Source organism: Ischnura elegans, chromosome 7 (assembly GCF_921293095.1).
Source record: "Ischnura elegans chromosome 7, ioIscEleg1.1, whole genome shotgun sequence".
NCBI lineage: Eukaryota > Metazoa > Arthropoda > Insecta > Odonata > Coenagrionidae > Ischnura > Ischnura elegans.
In genome coordinates, this window is record NC_060252.1 from 90,133,540 (window position 1) to 90,145,047 (window position 11,508).

The 11,508-nt window shown below is 37.2% G+C and overlaps 1 long non-coding RNA gene across 1 annotated transcript; it reads left to right on the forward strand.

Annotated features, from left to right (window-relative positions):
- The first annotated feature begins 741 nt into the window (after positions 1-741).
- On the forward strand, positions 742-4,658 carry LOC124163098. Its single transcript, XR_006865717.1, has 2 exons — positions 742-932; positions 4,512-4,658. It is a non-coding gene; the product is annotated as an uncharacterized LOC124163098 (long non-coding RNA).
- The last annotated feature ends 6,850 nt before the right edge of the window (positions 4,659-11,508 follow it).

Below are 11,508 nucleotides of genomic sequence, written 5' to 3' on the forward strand. Positions count from 1 at the left end.
TGAAGGAAAATACAGTGGAACCTCGTTAAAGCGAGTACGGGCTATAGCGACACCCCCGCTATTACGAGAGATAGCCGATGCACCGTCAATTGACCCTATAATAAGCGTGTTAAAAAATTCGTTTTTACGAGACCCTTTCGGTGTTGGCTCTCGCCATAGCGAGGGTTTCACTGCCGGAAGACTTTCATCAAGACTCCTTAACCTCTGTAATTCCTAGCGATCTGTTAGAAATGAAGTTAATGGAGTGCTCAGTCTCAAATGTATGTGGTAAACTGTCGTTCGATAAATATAATGATTGACGAAACAATGCTTTGCACGATTTTTATTCAGTGCGGCGCTTATAAATTGTTTGAATAGTTAGTCGTTATTTGAGTAAGGAAATTTAGTGATGCAAAAAAACATCGCCTTTCGTCCGGATTTATGATTACGTTTATCGGATAGATGTTTATCTGTCGCCGCACCACTCCTGTTCCTGTATATCTGTTCGCAACAGGTGTATTGGCTATTATTTGCTCCACCTCCGGTAAAGCGACAATTCGCTATAGCGAGTGTTTATTAGTGCTCCGTGGGGTGTCGTTATATCGAGGTTGCACTGTAATTGTGTTTTTAAATTTTGGGGGGAGGAGGGTCCGGACCCCCCAGATGCCTTGGCTACACCACTGGCAAGATATCAGGAAGCAATAAAAATTTTGGTTGAATGCCGCAGTCAGTGTGCAAAATGTATAAAAACGTTCCCGCACTCTTAGGGTTAAAATTTCATTCCTCCTGTGATTTTGGTGTTTTATTGTATATTATTTTGTTACATACTAAAGCGTAACTCCTTTAATTTTAATGCAGGGTAGAAGTTAGTGACGTGAATGTCACCGGAAAACCACTGAGGAGGGAGAGTGTAGACGATGTGAGCTGAATCATTTTGTGGAAATGTCAATAAGGTAGGATGCTACCAAAGCAGTGTCAAATCAGATATTGCTGCTCTATATACATAACATTGTTCATCATCTTACTTGTAAGCATAATTAGTGAGTAGACAGACTTGTAGTCAGGTATTTGGTTTAGGAAGCATCAAACCTGATATGGTATAGATCAAAGGGATAAACTCGTTAGTTCAGGTCAAACATTGGAGATTTAAAATCACAGTGTCCCAATTCCCAAAAGTTTAGAACGTCATGTTTGCATTGTTTTTAGCCAATCATTATAGCAGGTCTTTCAAACTATACGTAAATGTTCCAAATTTTTATGGGCCCTTAACACGTTGCGCATGGATGGCAAGAATTCTCGTCATTTTTTTCCCGAACGTTCCAGACGGATGACGAAGATTCTTGTCATTTAGGTGCGTCAACCTAAACAATTTTAAAGCGTACAGTACGTATTTGCTAGTACGTTTTCAGTAGTTGTTCGTTATTCATAATGAATTGATGCATCATAACGTTTGACTGGGTAAAGTTATATTCTAAACATTAGCTTTTTAACCATGTTTAAACCAAATGCATATTTCCAATCTCAACACCTCCACCCAGAATCGGCATTCCTAGGAATTTAAATACCCTGGTACGCAACGTGTTTATACTTTACCAATGAAGTACATTCTGTTCTCATGGCTCCCCCTCATTTGCGCAAGGACATTACAGTATGTCCATATTAACTGACCATGGACAGTCCCGGGATAACAGGTTATTCGACACATCTATTTATTGAAAACTTCTGTTACAAAATACACCTCATGATAAACAATCACTTTCATTTGACAATGAGCAACCACCACTTACATTTTCCTGATGGCAAAGTACAGCCCAGCAAAGAGTCATGCTAATGAAAATAAAACCTTCTCAGACAACCACCTCAACATCAATGTTGTCTTCAATGTGCTCAAGACTTGTGGAGATGCAAAATTACAAAATCCTTGTAGCCACAGAAAAATATAAGAAGGTTAGCAGATTAAGAGTTTCCATTGATATGCTTTATTCAATGTCTCAAACCCACCAACCACCAGAGTTTTGGCCATTTCCTGTTATGATCCTTCAGGTTCCATTGAGATAGGGAATGTGGTTGGTAGCCAACTAAAGGCTGACAAATTTGAAGCTAATAGTTACAGAATAAACACCCAGAAATTGAACAAAACACAATCAATATGCCCCACTAGCAACTCATGAGAGCTTTAATTAAGTAGGGAAATTCAAGACATTGCTTTGAGATGCTACTTTGGTTTGGAGCTACATGAGTATAGGCATTTTTCCCGACAGTTATTTTGCAAAAATAAATATTCTTTTTGCTAGATCAACAGATAGAGTTATTTTTTAATGGTATTGGTATATTTTGTGCGTACAACTGTAAAACTTTAGCCCTTAATATTAAAAAGTAGTGGAGTAATGAATTTTTTCTGAAAAAAGCCATGTTTTTGAAGGTCCTACATTCATGACCAGTTTTTAGAGCGCCATCTATAAATTGGCACACTAAAATCATTTGGCTTTTTAAAAAACTATTTAATAAAAATGAAGCACCCAGTAGAAATCCTAAAGTAGTCATATGTTTCGTGCAACTAGGTTTTTTCAGCAAGGGGTAGCAAGTTACCTGGTGTGTCTGCAATGTGGCTGGGCTGAGGTGTGACTGCTAAGGGTTAAAAAAGCATTGGTGTTTTTGATTGGCCACTAAATTTTAATTTTGAAACTTTGTTTCATAAAAATCATTAGGATAAATTCATAGTTCATTATGGTATAGGTTGGGTGAGTAAGTTAAAAAAAATATTTAACATTAAGATTAAGTAATAATAGGTAATTGCACAATATCAATTTGACTTTTTTCCACGCCCTAAGCAAAGGCTTCTTCTTTGAAGACAACTTCAATTAGTAAAATATTGCTCCAGAATAATAATCACCGAATATATAAATATAATTCATTACTGGTATTTTAGGTAATAGCACAGACTAAACAAAATATTAAAATGCAAATACTTCATATCAACTCTGTTTTCAGCAAACTATCATTAAAATTCAATTTTGATTTAATTACACATCCACAAATACAATTTGTTCAAATTTGGAGACTCGAATGGTCAACCGCAGGTTGAATTGAGATGGAGTGACCTGCAAACTGTTTTTCACAACTCCCTTACATTTAATCACCCGTTAAAAAGGTATGATCTAAAAAAATTATCAGGAAATGGGCCCTGATTTTTATTGTTTCATAGAACGGGGAGATTGTCTATATTCTCAGCCATTTACCAAGAACTACTTTTGTAGGTTGTTCATCTAGTTACCTTTCTACCCTCCTAGTGGCATAAAATTTATTACCTCACCGAGGTAGATCACTTTTTTGAAGAGAAAATTTGTGGAAAAATAATGCAATGATGAATTCTTACAAGGGAAAATCATTGATGCTATAGAGTAGTGTTAAAAAGAAATAAATTTAAATTTATAATTAAGAAATACTGTATTCCACATCCCATTCATCACCAATTATGTTGCTGACGGATTTTTCTGGTTCATGTATGTTTATGCTTCTTCGTATCAGTGTATATCTATAGTGGCCAGCACACACGAATACGGCTCAGAAAACTTCCCAGGAAAAAAAATTTTACACATTGCAAAGTGGGGAATTGGGTCATGACTAGACTTTTAAGAATTGTATAAATACATCATTTCCATTTCATTTATTCATGTAATTTAAGTGCAATTGTGTACATTGGTGATGAATATAAATTATTATGGCGTTTCAATGTAAATTTATAGAATGTAATATAAACTTATTATGATATTCAATACAATTTGAATCGGATTGATTTCGAATCCCATTCATGAAAGCGAAACCTCATAAAAACGCTTTCACATGCCCCAATTATTCTTTTTCCATACTCTTGGAAAATTTCATTTCATGTTCATTATTCATTAATATTAATTATTAATATATATGGCATTACAATGTTAATGTATAAAACTTTGAGACCAAGCATCCTCCATTGATGACGTGCCAGACTCTGCCCAGAGCTGAGCGTCATCTATAGATGACAACAAGCTGTGCTCAGCAGCCGCTTCGTTGCTTGATTTCCCTTTGCTCAGTCTTGGATCTTCACAAATGTCAGCAGTAAGTTGTCAGGCATATACTGTTGGTTCTGATTTCAAGCCCTCCTTTACAAGACGTGTTGCCGGTGCCCTCAGGAAGTTCTTGCACTTTTTTACATGGTAATTTTTGCATAATTGTATTGTAAATAATATCTCTATAATTTTTTCAAAATTTTTTCACTTGTTTATTGATAATCATCCTTTGTTTTTTAATAGGCATGGGAATAAAAATTTCCAACTAAAATTTTTTATTTTGAACTATGGTCTCTTGAAAAGTAATCCTTTGATGCAAGTGAATTCTATTGAATTGAGTTTCAAATTTTTTATTGTAATATATTTTTAATGTTTACAAATAATTTTTATATTTATTAATAAAAAATGAAACTAACTTTTACTTGTGATCATTCAGTATACAATTCAATATACAATCCAGGATTTTTTTATTTTACAATGAAGCGCACCACCTCTCTCCTGCAAATAAAGGAAGGCGCCGCAAGAAAGAGACGCTCACAGAAAGGCAACGGAGGAGGACTTCCCTGCGCGAGAGATGATAGCAGTACACATCTGTATCATTCTCCATTGGAATAAACGTGGTTGAAATTATTTCTGTCCACATAGTTGAATTCAGGTTAATTAAACAACTTTCCCAAACCCCGTCAATGGATTTCAATATCTAGTTCTTCTAGGGGTGTGTTACAGTGCTGCTTATCATTTGATTTTTAATAAAGGAACCTTAGTATTAGGGTCAATGAAATATATATTAAGCTAGCTCCTCCTATGGGGAGCCCTCTTATCATCATCATAAGGAGATCTATATATCTCACCCCATTACACCAAAGGAGAATCTGTTTTTCAAGCACCCAACACCAAGTAAAACTCTCTCACGGAAATAAATAAACCTATCAACAGCAGATTAGAGAAGATGTCATCAAGTGTCTTCCTGGCCTTTTTAATAGAGCATCGAAGTTGAAGTCTTGATGACATTCACACAATTTAGCTCAGAATTTTCATTGGATCAAACTAACTTTTAACCCTTTTGATTTCAGATTGTTCTTTCAGTCAGTTTGCAAAATCAATATTTGTTCCTTTCTCAAAACATTTAAATAAGTACTATTGAATTCTTGGTCTTTTGACCAGCATTTACAATTTTTAAATGTAATTCTTCCATAAATATTAACTAATATCACAATTACAGTATAATGCACTGAATAGTAGAGGCCTTCACGTTGTAGAAATCCATCTTACTGATTTGTGAATGAAAAACTTTGCTGTTTCTACAAAAAATTGGAAGCCTATTTTCCTGACTAGTTTCGATACACTGTATCATATTCATAGGACTAGCAGTACAAGTAGCGTTGCTGTGGGTTATATACCAAAAAGGGAGGAAGAGTGGAAGGGGTGGGGAGACTCCATAAACCCAGCCCTCCATAGTGGGGTTTACCAACTAAAATGCAGTGATTGTGACGCCAAATACGTGGGACAAACAGGGAGGAACCTAGCCATTAGAGGCGAAGAACACAAACGAGACTACATCAAGAAAACGGGGATGTCCCAGTTTGCCTCCCACCTCCTTGAAGAAGGGCATCAGGCGGATTTCACCCCGGAGTTGCAGCACCGTGTGAAGAAAGGGTCCCATTCCCATTCCACTCCCTCCTCCTGGACATCCCAATTTTGCACCCGAAAAATCCCCATGACGCTAACCTACGCCACCTTCCCTAAGTACCCTTCCTTTCCCTTTCCTCTCCCCCTCCCTTCCTACGCGAAGCGCAACAATGTAGCGCTCTACAGACATCTCCTCTCCTCCCCTTTCCCCTCCCCACCCCTTCCACCCTTCCTCCTTTTTGGTATATATATACCCACAGCGACGCTACTTGTACTGCTAGTCCTATGAATATGATACAGTGTATCGAAACTAGTCAGGAAAATAAAGTTCCAAATTGTAGAAACAGCAAAGTTTTTCATTCACAATTACAGTATAAGCATCAACATGGAAATTGTTAATGTATTAAATCCGATAATATGTATTGACCATGCAGCTTCATTCAAAATTTGAAAATGCTCAGAAAAAAATGAGAAATGCAATTCGGAGTCTTCAATTTACATGCAAGCATCCATGTAGCTAATTTATATACTTGATCAAATCATAAGTTGACCACAAACTAATGTCGCTGGTAAGGCTATAAACCTAGAAAGGAGGATTCCAACTACCCTCAGAGTCCGAGATAATGCGGACTCCCCACTAGGAAGGGTCGAAAAAGGTTGATGTTGAGAGTGTGTAAATAATGGGTTAATGTACCCTCATCAAAGGCATAGATTCTTTGATGGTAAAATAAATTAATTAACCACTTCGTGATAATGCACCAATTTGAGGGAGAAGGTTAGTATGGATTAAGAGAAATAGACAGTATTAAATATTTTATTAAAAATTCAAAAATAATTTTTATTAACGTTAAATCCAAATTCCAAATATTTTAAATACCTATGAATCTAATCAAATCGAGGTTGAGCATCATTCTTTGCTTGCATCCTCCTGTCCCTTGCACTGGCCTGCTTCAGCCACTCTGCCACTGCCTTCCCAACCTCTTTTTTAGAGTGGTTGGCTAACCTGGGTCTACCCTGTATTGCTTCTGAAATGAAATATTTCAATTTAGTTCGGTGCCATAAAATGCCATAGCACATTTCGCATATTGTTCTCTCGAGGCTGAAAATTCAATAGCCAGTGGCAACAGAATGAATAGGAGTGTTACCACAAAGACAGTTGAGAGGTTTATAAAATTGTGGTGATTTTTTTAATATTGAATAAATCATTGAATTTGAAACTCACTTTCACAAGTCCAAACAATATATGTACAACAATATATATAAAGATCATAAGATATAATTGATACAATCTTTCCATGAGATTTCCATGTCATTTTCCATAAAAAATCAAGATAAATGAAGTTATTTTATAGCTGAAAATTATATTACTCATTACTTGAATAACTTTAATACAAGTACTCAATTTTTTCCCTTGTTACATTTGTACCAAGTAATAGACATTTTGATTACATATTTTATATTTGACATTATAAAATATCATAATAACAAAGGATAATAGAATAGGTTGAAAAACAAAAATATGGATAAAAAAACTAAATAGATGCCTAAATTAATAAACCGCTAACCAATAAATCGTGCCCAAAAATAAATTTTGTGGATTAGTTTAAAATAGGGCAAAATAAAAAATATTGGATCACGGCAAAGTTAAAATTTTCACCTTCACGCTGAAAGCGTTATACCTATAGGCGTGTATTTTGAGAAATATTTTTTTTGCAAAATAATACATTCCACAATTGATAAATTTCATTCAAAAAAGGGGAGAAATGATTTTACATATGTTTGAAACCAGACGGCATGTGTAATATTGAACCATCAACTTTGGGCCTGACTAACCAGATGCTTACCATCTGAGCTATCTCAGTGAGAAATGGGTGGTGGAATCCACGTGGAACCCACGTTGAGTGGTGGATATTTGGTGGTGGTGGATATTGAGTGGTTGGACCCACGTGGAATCCACGTTGATTTCAAGTGGATTTGTGGTGATTAGCGTTAAATGTTAAACAGAATTTCTAATTTGTGGAACTTAACTCTCTGGTGACATTGCGTCATTTATCATCCTGAAACCATACTAGTTATGTGAAAATGTATCGCACATTCTATTTTTATATAATACGTGGAAAGGCAGCCATGAGAGCACATGAAAATTCGTAGACACATATATAGAAGGTTTAGATATAGAGTGGTTGAGGTTTTAATGGTTTTAGGACAGCACCTACTGCTGTTTTAATTTTTCCACCAAATTTCCACGTGGGTTCCACGTTGATTCCACGACCAAAAACACGTGGTATCCACGTTACATCTCCACGTGGGTTCCACGTGGATTCCACCACCCATTTCTCACTGGGATCTCCACTGCATACCATGTATGGTATTTGAAGCCTTTATATCCACACCAATAGTCTTCAGATAAATTTCCCACAATGTGTTTATTATTATTCTGAAGCATTTACCAGCCCTCCCCCTCTCATGTTTTTCTTTGCAATTTATGTGTTCTCCCAGTGGGATCTATAATGTGAATAAAGGAATGTGAATAAAGGACTGGAACTGCATACAGTGAAACCTCGATATAACGACACCCCACGGTGCACTAATAAACACTCGCTATAGCGAATTGTCGCTTTACCGAAGGTGGAGCAAATAATAGCCAATATGCCTGTTGCGAACAGATATACAGGAACAGGAGTGGTGCGGCGACAGATAAACATCTATCCGATGAACGTAAGCATAAATCCAGACGAAAGGCGATGTTTTTTTGCATCACTAAATTTCCTTACTCAAATAACGACTAACTATTCAAACAATTTATAAGCGCCGCACTGAATAAAAATCATGCAAAGCATTGTTTCGTCATCATTATATTTATTGAACGACAGTTTACCACATAAATTTGAGACTGAGCACTCCATTAACTTCATTTCTAACAGATCGCTAGCAATTACAGAGGTTAAGGAGTCTTCATGAAAGTCTTTCGGCGGTGAAACCCTCGCTATGGCGAGAGCCAACACCGAAAGGGTCTCGTTAAAACGAATTTTTTAACACGCTTATTATAGGGTCAATTGACGGTGCATCGGCTATCTCTCGTAATAGCGGGGGTGTCGCTATAGCCCGTACTCGCTTTAACGAGGTTCCACTGTACTTCCCTGAAACAAGAAAAACATAATTGTGTCAATGATATTTCCATTTAAAATTATGAATTAGAGGGCACATTACTGCTTATCACTTTGCCCCCTTCATTGTCAATTAAAGAGAGTTACACAATAAAACTTTTTGCTATCTATTCCACTCCTGTCCCTTAGTTGAAAACCACCATTCCCTATTACTAATTTTAAGTATACTGGGACTAGCCACCAAGGGCGTACCCAGGATCAAAACTAGGGGGGGAGGCAAGCCATGGTTGTTCAAGTTGTACGTAAGATTTAAGCATCGAAAAGGTGAATGAAATCAACATTTTAAGGAAACTGTAACAACTCTTTATTAGTTTTTAAAATTATTTGCTTGAAAAAAATTATTTTCCTTAAAGACATTTGCAACTTTTGCTTCTGGGGGAGGGGGGGGGAGCAGCTACCCCGTCCTGCCCCTCACTGGGTACGCCCATGCTAGCCACGGTGATAACTTTATGGGAGTCATCAGCAATGCACAAATTATGCGAAAAATCCACAAAGAAAAAATCATTCGTCTTGACCAGGATTTGAGCCTCGATCCCCCAATTTACTGTCAAGTGATTTAGCCAGTTAAGCTACTGAGGCATCTTCCTCTCTGTGGATATTTGTGGACACAACCGGACTAAGTGTTACGGACTGCTCAGACTGAAATATGCTCAGCACAGCTTGCTCCACAAATGACAAGGCAAATGACTTTTTCTCTGTGGATTTTTTGCACAATTCCCTGTTACATTGAGACATATCCTATTAGCAGTTTTTCCAATAATTTAGTCAAGTAATTAAGAAAGGAAACCAAAATAAAGTTGAGAAGATTTTCAAGTGGTTAAATTTCATGAAACATCAGATAAGAAAGAAGTCGAAGAAGTTTCAGCCACGTATTACAAATTAAATTAACCTAGATATACTACATATAGAGAAAATTCAAAATGAATACCAATCGCAATGCAGACATGGTAAAAGGAAAAGCTTGACAGTAGCATAGGGAGGAATAGCTGAGTGAAGAAGTACATATTGAATTTAATAAAAAGAGATATATTTTCCATAAGACAATAAAATACAGAAGACAATGAAATACAATCCATAACCAAGTTCCAACCAAATCCAACCATAACACGGGATCGCTAAATGGTAATGCTGGAGTAGGCATAATGCTTAGAAAGAGCGCCGGGATGCGTGTTAAAAGCTACCTGCAGTTTAATGAAAGGATAGTAATGGTGAAGATAGATACTAAACCCGTAGCTACTGTAGTGGTACAGGTTTACATGCCTACGTCAGATTATGAAGACGAAGAAGTAGAAGATGTCTACCAAGATATAGCGGAAGTTATCAAGCAGGTAAGAGGGGAAGAAAATCTTATTATTTTAGGGGACTGGAACGCTGTCGTTGGCGAAGGTCAAGACGGAATAATAACTGGGAAATATGGGTTGGGTAACCGAAATGAAAGAGGAGAAAGGCTACTTGAATTCTGCACGGAGCACAGGCTAGTGGTTGCCAACACTTTATTCAAAAATCCCCTGCGAAGAAGATACACGTGGAAGATGCCAGGAGACCGTAGAAGATTCCAAATCGACTACATTCTAGAGAAACAAAGATTCAGGAACCAGGTGAAGGACTGCAAAAGCTATCCAGGGGCAGATATCGATAGTGACCATAACCTAGTTATGATGAAATGCCACCTTAAATTTAAAAAGTTGAAGAAAGCCGTGAAAAACATATGGCAGGTTGAAAAATTGAGGGAGGTTCAGCATCGACTGGCTTTTAAAGAGGCTGTAGAAAATAAAATAGGGGAGGATCCGACCAACAAACCAATGGAAGAGAGTTGGAAAACCATTAGAAGTGGTCTGCAGGCGGCAGCTGAGGAAGTTCTTGGTAAAAGAAGAGTCGTTATGAGAAAACCATGGATCACGCAGGAAGTATTAGATCTCATTGAAGAAAGAAGAAAATACAAGGCTGCGAAAACAGAGGAAGGACAGAATCGTTACAAGAGGATAAGGAACGAAATATGTCGTAAAGCGCGGAAGGCTAGAGAAACGTGGATGAAAAGCATTTGCGAAGACGTGCAAAACAATCTTAAACATGGAAAAGTAGAGGCCGCCTATAGGATAGTGAGGAACCACTTTAAGGAAAGGGGCGTAAGATGTAATACCCTTAGGGACAAAAACGGAGAACTATTGATTGAAAACGAAGAAAAAGGGAAGAGATGGAAGGAATATCTGGAAGATTTGTACAAAGGAAGTCGCCTCAGAACGAATGCTATCGAAAACGAGAGGGAAGTGGATGCCGATGACATGGGAGCCCCAATTTTAAGATCGGAATTTGATACGGCTGTAAGAGACCTCAGGATAAATAAAGCGTCTGGCATTGATGACATTCCTGCAGAACTAATCAAAAATTCAGGAGAGAAGACGTTGAACCAGCTAAACAAAATCATTAGTGAAATGTATACGACAGGTGAGATACCAAAGGATTTCGAGAGGAACATTATAATCCCTATTCCTAAGAAGAAACGAGCGGAGAAGTGCGAAGATTTTAGGACCATAAGCCTTACTACACATGCATCAAAGATACTGACAAGGATCATCTATAGAAGAATAGAACGAAAAGCAGAAGAGTACTTGGATGAGGACCAATTTGGATTCAGAAAAAACAAAGGCACAAGGGAAGCAATATTGGCCCTAAGACTGCTCATA